Genomic DNA, 5,652 nt, shown 5'->3' with positions numbered 1-5,652 from the left:
GGAGAATTGCCTGAACCCAGGAGGCGGAGGTTGCGGTGAGCCGAGATTGCACCATTGCACTCCAGCCTGGGTAACAAGAGCAAAACTCTGTCTCAAAAATAAATAAATAAAAATAAGAAATAAATTTCTGTTGTTTATAACTAGGAGGCAGATGTACTATTATTATTACTATTTACAGTCGAGAAAACCAAGGCATAGGGAAATTAAATGACTTGCTTAAAGGTTTTCTAGTGCTAATAGTTGGCAAGAGGAAAAGAAATGTGCAAGAACTTAATTATTGATTGAATGGGAATGGTAAGGGACATACACTGACTTGAAGGATTTTGTCTTAGATCCTTCTAAGTAGATCATAGAGTAAAAATGCTAAACTTGGGAAAAATAAGTGAATTTCATTTTAGAAAAAAAGTGTGTGTGTGTGTGTGTGTGTATTTTAGACAGAGTCTCTCTTTGTTGCCCAGGGTGAAGTGCAGTGGCATGATCTCGGTTCCCTGCACCCTCCATCTCCCGTGTTCAAGGGATTCTCCTGCCTCAGCCTCCTGAGTTGCCGGGACTACACACCACCAGGCTGGCTAATTTTTGTATTTTTAGTAGAAACAAGGTTTTGCCATGTTGGCCAAGCTGGTCTCAAACTCCTGACATCCTTGACCTCCCGAAGTGCTGGGATTACAGGCATGAGCCACTGTGCCTGGCCAAAAAAAAAAGTGATTTGAAGTGGAAATGCCTAATAGGTAGCTATCATTATATTATATATATAATAAATATATTAATAAATATATTTTTCTAGAGTTAAGTTGAAAAGTGTTGACCAGAGATAAGACTGAGGAGTCATCAGCATATAGGAAGTGAAGCAAGGATCTCATTCTCAGCACTATTGATGCGTGGGGCCAGGTAATTCTTTGTTATGAGGGGTTATGCTCTCCACTCTCGAGGACATTTAGCAATGTTCGTGGCCTCCACTCAATAGATGCCAGCGGCAACCCTATCTAGCTGTAATAACCAAAAGTGTCTCCAAACACTGACAAATGTCCCCTGGGAGCGGGGAGCAAAATCAACTCTGTTGGGAACCACTGGTGTAGAGGAAGTCATGAATGTAGGTAAAATCATTTAGAAGTAGTGAGACATACACAGATCATGCTTCTTAGCATTTTCAAGTTCCTTTTCAACCTCTCTGAACACAAACATACTTTCTTTAATTTTATCTTAATTTTCATATCTAGTTTGTCAAATTTACAAGTATTAAGTTGTATCGTAATGCCGAGTAAACTTTTCAAATTATACTTTTACCTCTCCTTCCCCCTCCAATTCTGATACACCCCTTGAGGGAGTCTCTTCTCACTTAGAAAATTATTGACAGAGAATTACATAGAGGACAAAAAGCTGAACAAACGCCAATATTTAATGGGCAGATGAAGATAGAGGAGTGTTAACAAGAGTCATCGGAGGGACACCAGGAGGAGAACCCTGGTAAGTCATGATGAAACAGGCGGTGAATGACTTCAGAGTATTTTGGCCCTGCAAACTGCAAAGGGACAACCTAAAAGACTGCATACTGCCCCTGTGGTTCATAAATCACTTCTTAGAGAAGGGAGAGAATTCTGAGTTCTCTCTGGGCTTAGAGTCAAAAAGGCATGTCCAGCGATAGGGCCCAATGCAACATTTAGGACAACTCAGGGGAGAAAACTGAGATTTGGAAAAAAAAATGACTTCTCACGTCAAGGAAGAGATAAGGAAGACTGCAGACGAGGAGATGGCCAGAAGTTTGGTCCTGAAGGAAAGATCAGAAAACAAGGTCTAGGTTCCCGTTTATTTTGGAGGCAGAGTATTATTGTGCATTAGAAACTAGGCTCGGCTACTGTTCTTTTGCTCATCTTTGTATCTTATAAAAAATTTCTTTTAAAGTCTTCTAGCCAGTTGAGTTGGCTAACACAAAGATTTAAATAGTTTTGACATTTCTGCCAGTATAACTTCTGATTATCTCCTTAGTGGTGGGTTAGAGTGGGGGCACTGGCATCCTAGCTCTCCAATGAAAACTCTTAAAATAAAGACCAATGAGTATTTTAATAATTTCCTCTTTATCGTTGATTTTCAGCAGTTTAAATATGATATATTTAGGAGTGTGTGTGTGTGTGTGTGTGTGTGTGTGTATTTTAGTCTGCCTATGGTTCTCTGACCTTCTTGGATCTGTGGTTTGATAACTCTTCCATTATTTTTGAAAAAATTGTTGGCCATTTTCTCTTTAAATGTTTTTTCTCTCCCATTCTTTCTTCTTTGGGATTTCGATTACATATATGTTAGGCCAGTTTGTATTGTACCACAGTTCTTGTTTTATTTTCTTTCTTTTTTTTACTCTTTGAATTTCAGTTTGGGTAATTTCTATGAACCCATTTTCAAAGTACTGATTTTTTTTTTTTTCTCAGCTGTATGGAATCTGCTGATGACCCTTTTGAATACATTCTTCTTCTCTTTTACTCTGTTTCAAAATTTTCTAACCTTTCCATTAGACTCTTCCTATAGTTTCTATCTTTCTGCTGAAATTCCACATCTGTTTATGTATGTTGTCTACCTTTTCCACTAGAGCCTTTAACATGTTAAATATGGTTATAATTAACGGTTTGATTCTTAAATTCCCCGTTCAATAGTACCAACATCTGAATCATCTTTGAGACAGTTTCTATTGCTTGCATTGTCTCTTGACTGGATTTTTAAGTCTTGCTTTTCTGTGTAGGCTCGCTGTTTTCATCAAATTCTGGACATTATGTGTAGGACAGGAGGAACTGGGGTAAATTGTATTTATGGTTGGAAATGAGCCCCCCGCTTTTTCTGGTAAGCTCTTAGTGAGGGCCAATCAAGTCAAGAGTCAAGCTGGGTGAGGGTTTTGTTGTTGCCAAAGTTACCTTCAAATTCTTCTAGTGTTATCTTGTGCTTGGGTGCGGGCTGGTATTCCTGGGGGGTATTTTCTCAATTTTCCTGCACTTCCCCAACTTTAGGCCTTCCTAAAGTATGTGCCTACGCCTCAGAGTCTTTCTTCAGTGATAGAGTACTTTTGCTTCCTACTCAGTACTTGCTAGCCTGGGAGGTAAAGGGGAGATGTCTCCATTGTGAAACTTCCTTTGCAGAATATATATATAGAGAGACAGAGAGCAAGAGAGAGCGAGAGAGAGAGAGAGAGAGAAATCTAACCAGGGCAGTGGCTCATGCTTGTAATCCCAGCACTTTGGGAGGCTAAGGCAGGTGGATCACTTGAGGTCAGGAGTTTGAGACCAACCTGGCCAAGATGGTGAAGCCCCGTCTCTACTAAAAATACAAAATTAGCCAGGCATCGTGGCAGGCACCTCTAATCCCAGTTATTTGGAAGGCTGAGGCAGGCAGAGAATCCCTGGAACCCAGGAGGCGGAGGTTGCAGTGAGCTGAGATCCCACCACTGTACTCCAGCCTGGGAGACAGAGCAAGACTCCGTCTCAAAAAAATAAAAATAAAAACAAATAAATTAATAATGAGATAAACCTAACATGACTGACTCCATCCGGCTTCTAGGCCCACAGGCTAATTTTTTTTTCTTTTGCTTATTCTAGTGTGACATGGTAAAAGCCCCATAAAACTGCATACCTCAACCATACCTCGGCTTTCTGTTGAAACTGCTCTCTGTAACCCTGATGTGACAGGCAGGCAGTCCAAACCCACACCATCTTGACCCCCACGACTTGTAATAAGTAACTAAGGTCTGTAATTTCCACCCTACCCAGGCAATGTGTAACCTAATGCTTATCTTGACTTCTGTAAACCACTTAAGTAACAATCGGAATATCCAAAGTCCCCTGGCCCCTCACCCTCATCTCCGCCCAGGAGGTGATTTACGAAATCCACTGGCCCTCGGAATGTCTGAAGCCCCTCACCCCCACTCCCGCCCCTCACCCTCACCCCCAAGGTGGTTTACAGGCATAAAAGGTCTTGACACCCCCCTTTGAGGGCCAGGGGTTGGAGAGACGTGAGTCCTCCGTGGCCGCCAGCAATAAAGACCCTGCAATTTGGCATACTTTTGTCTTGGTGTTGACTTTCTATGCTCAGGCCAGTACAACACTAGCATGGAGGTCAGAATAGCTATGAGAGGAATTCATAGTTAAAATTTGAGGTAGGAGAGATTGAACTCTCTCCTTGTTCAAGATTGAAGCTACGTTCATAAGGCAAGGTTAAAATATGGTAGAGACTTGAACTTTGCCGAAGAATAGACTCAGCTAAACAATGACCTACCATTGCTTAGTATGTCTTCCTCACTTCCTTGCTTTCTGTGTGTCCTTACAGCAGCATGTTGCTTACTGCTCCGGAGTCACGTAACCGGGGGTCGCAAAATTTATAACTTCCCCAACTACTCCTGTAGATAACATCACTATTGTGAAACCTGAAGAAGAGTCTTCGAGATACTTCTCAGATTTAGCATTTAAGTAGACAAAGAGACGCCACTAGGTCCTGAGATCCACACCCTCCTGGGAACTTATTTGGCTGTGTGAAGACAGTTTTAGGTGCCCCTGTGATTTCATCCCCAGCCAATTAATTGTTCCAGTTTCCAAGCCTCCTGCCCACCACAGTACCCTTGAAAAATCCTAGTCTCTGAATTCTCAGCGAGATGGGTTTGAGAAATTGCTCCCTGCTCTCTTCACTTGTCTGGCCCTGTGATCATTAAACTCTTTCTTTGGTACAATACTTGCTGTTCTCATTGATTTTTTCTGGGCAGTGGCTAAGAAGAACATGGATGGGGGGCTGTGACAGCTGTTCCAGTCCCACCTCAGTTTTAGTCGGGCCTTCTGTCCCTGGATCTTGAGGATGGGGCTTTTTCAGTGATCCTGGACCTCACTTAGTAGTAGAAGACCTCTAATCATCTAGGCTTGGGATGGTTTCCCACCCCTTCCCCAAGGGTAGAGAGTTTTTTTTTTTTTTTTTCTCCTGCTCCTTTCCTCCAGGTGTAATGTGCTCTTTTCCTGTGCCCTGGGGCCTTCATCTAGTAATTTAAATTATTTGTTCCTTAGAAAAAAGGATTCAGGTGGGCTTCATGCCTTCCCTAGAATTTTGGCTGCTCCATTACCTAGGTACGTGTTCCCTGCCCACAAGCTTTTCATGAGCTCTGATAGAGGTCCATGAAGACACTTCAAATGGGTGGGAATGAATGCCCCTTGTAGCATCAGCTCCCACTTCGTGGTCACAACTGGCTTTCAGCGGTTTATTAAAAATTTTAGCTGAATTCTTCTAACCCATATGAATGGTAGCCTTGTCTTCCTTCCATGCTGCCTTACAGGTGAACCTGTGCTCATGTCCTAGCCCTCTTTAGAAACACCTGTCTTTTCTTAGCTTTCAGGGTATTTGGTTGCCTTGCTACTTCAGCACTCTGATGGGTTCAAGAAAAGTTATCACTTTGTGTAGTATCTGTTTTTTTCAGGTGTGTCTAATCAATACAGGTGTTTCTAATTAATATATTTTAGTGAGGCTGGTTTTCACAGCTGTTTTTAATACCCCAAATCAAAACATCCAAGTCCAAAATGAAAAATCACGAGACTGGCAGGGCGTAATGAGTTTAGGCACATCTGTTTCTCACATGACTTGATCATCTAAAAAGCAGAAAGTAAAATGGTGTTGTTTTTTTTTTTTTTTTTTTTTTTTTTT

This window comes from Sapajus apella, unplaced genomic scaffold (assembly GCF_009761245.1).
Source record: "Sapajus apella isolate SASKATOON/1434 unplaced genomic scaffold, GSC_monkey_1.0 scaffold25, whole genome shotgun sequence".
Taxonomy (NCBI): Eukaryota; Metazoa; Chordata; class Mammalia; order Primates; family Cebidae; genus Sapajus; species Sapajus apella.
The sequence above is the reverse complement of the archived record's forward strand: the minus strand, read 5'-3'. Positions refer to the sequence as shown.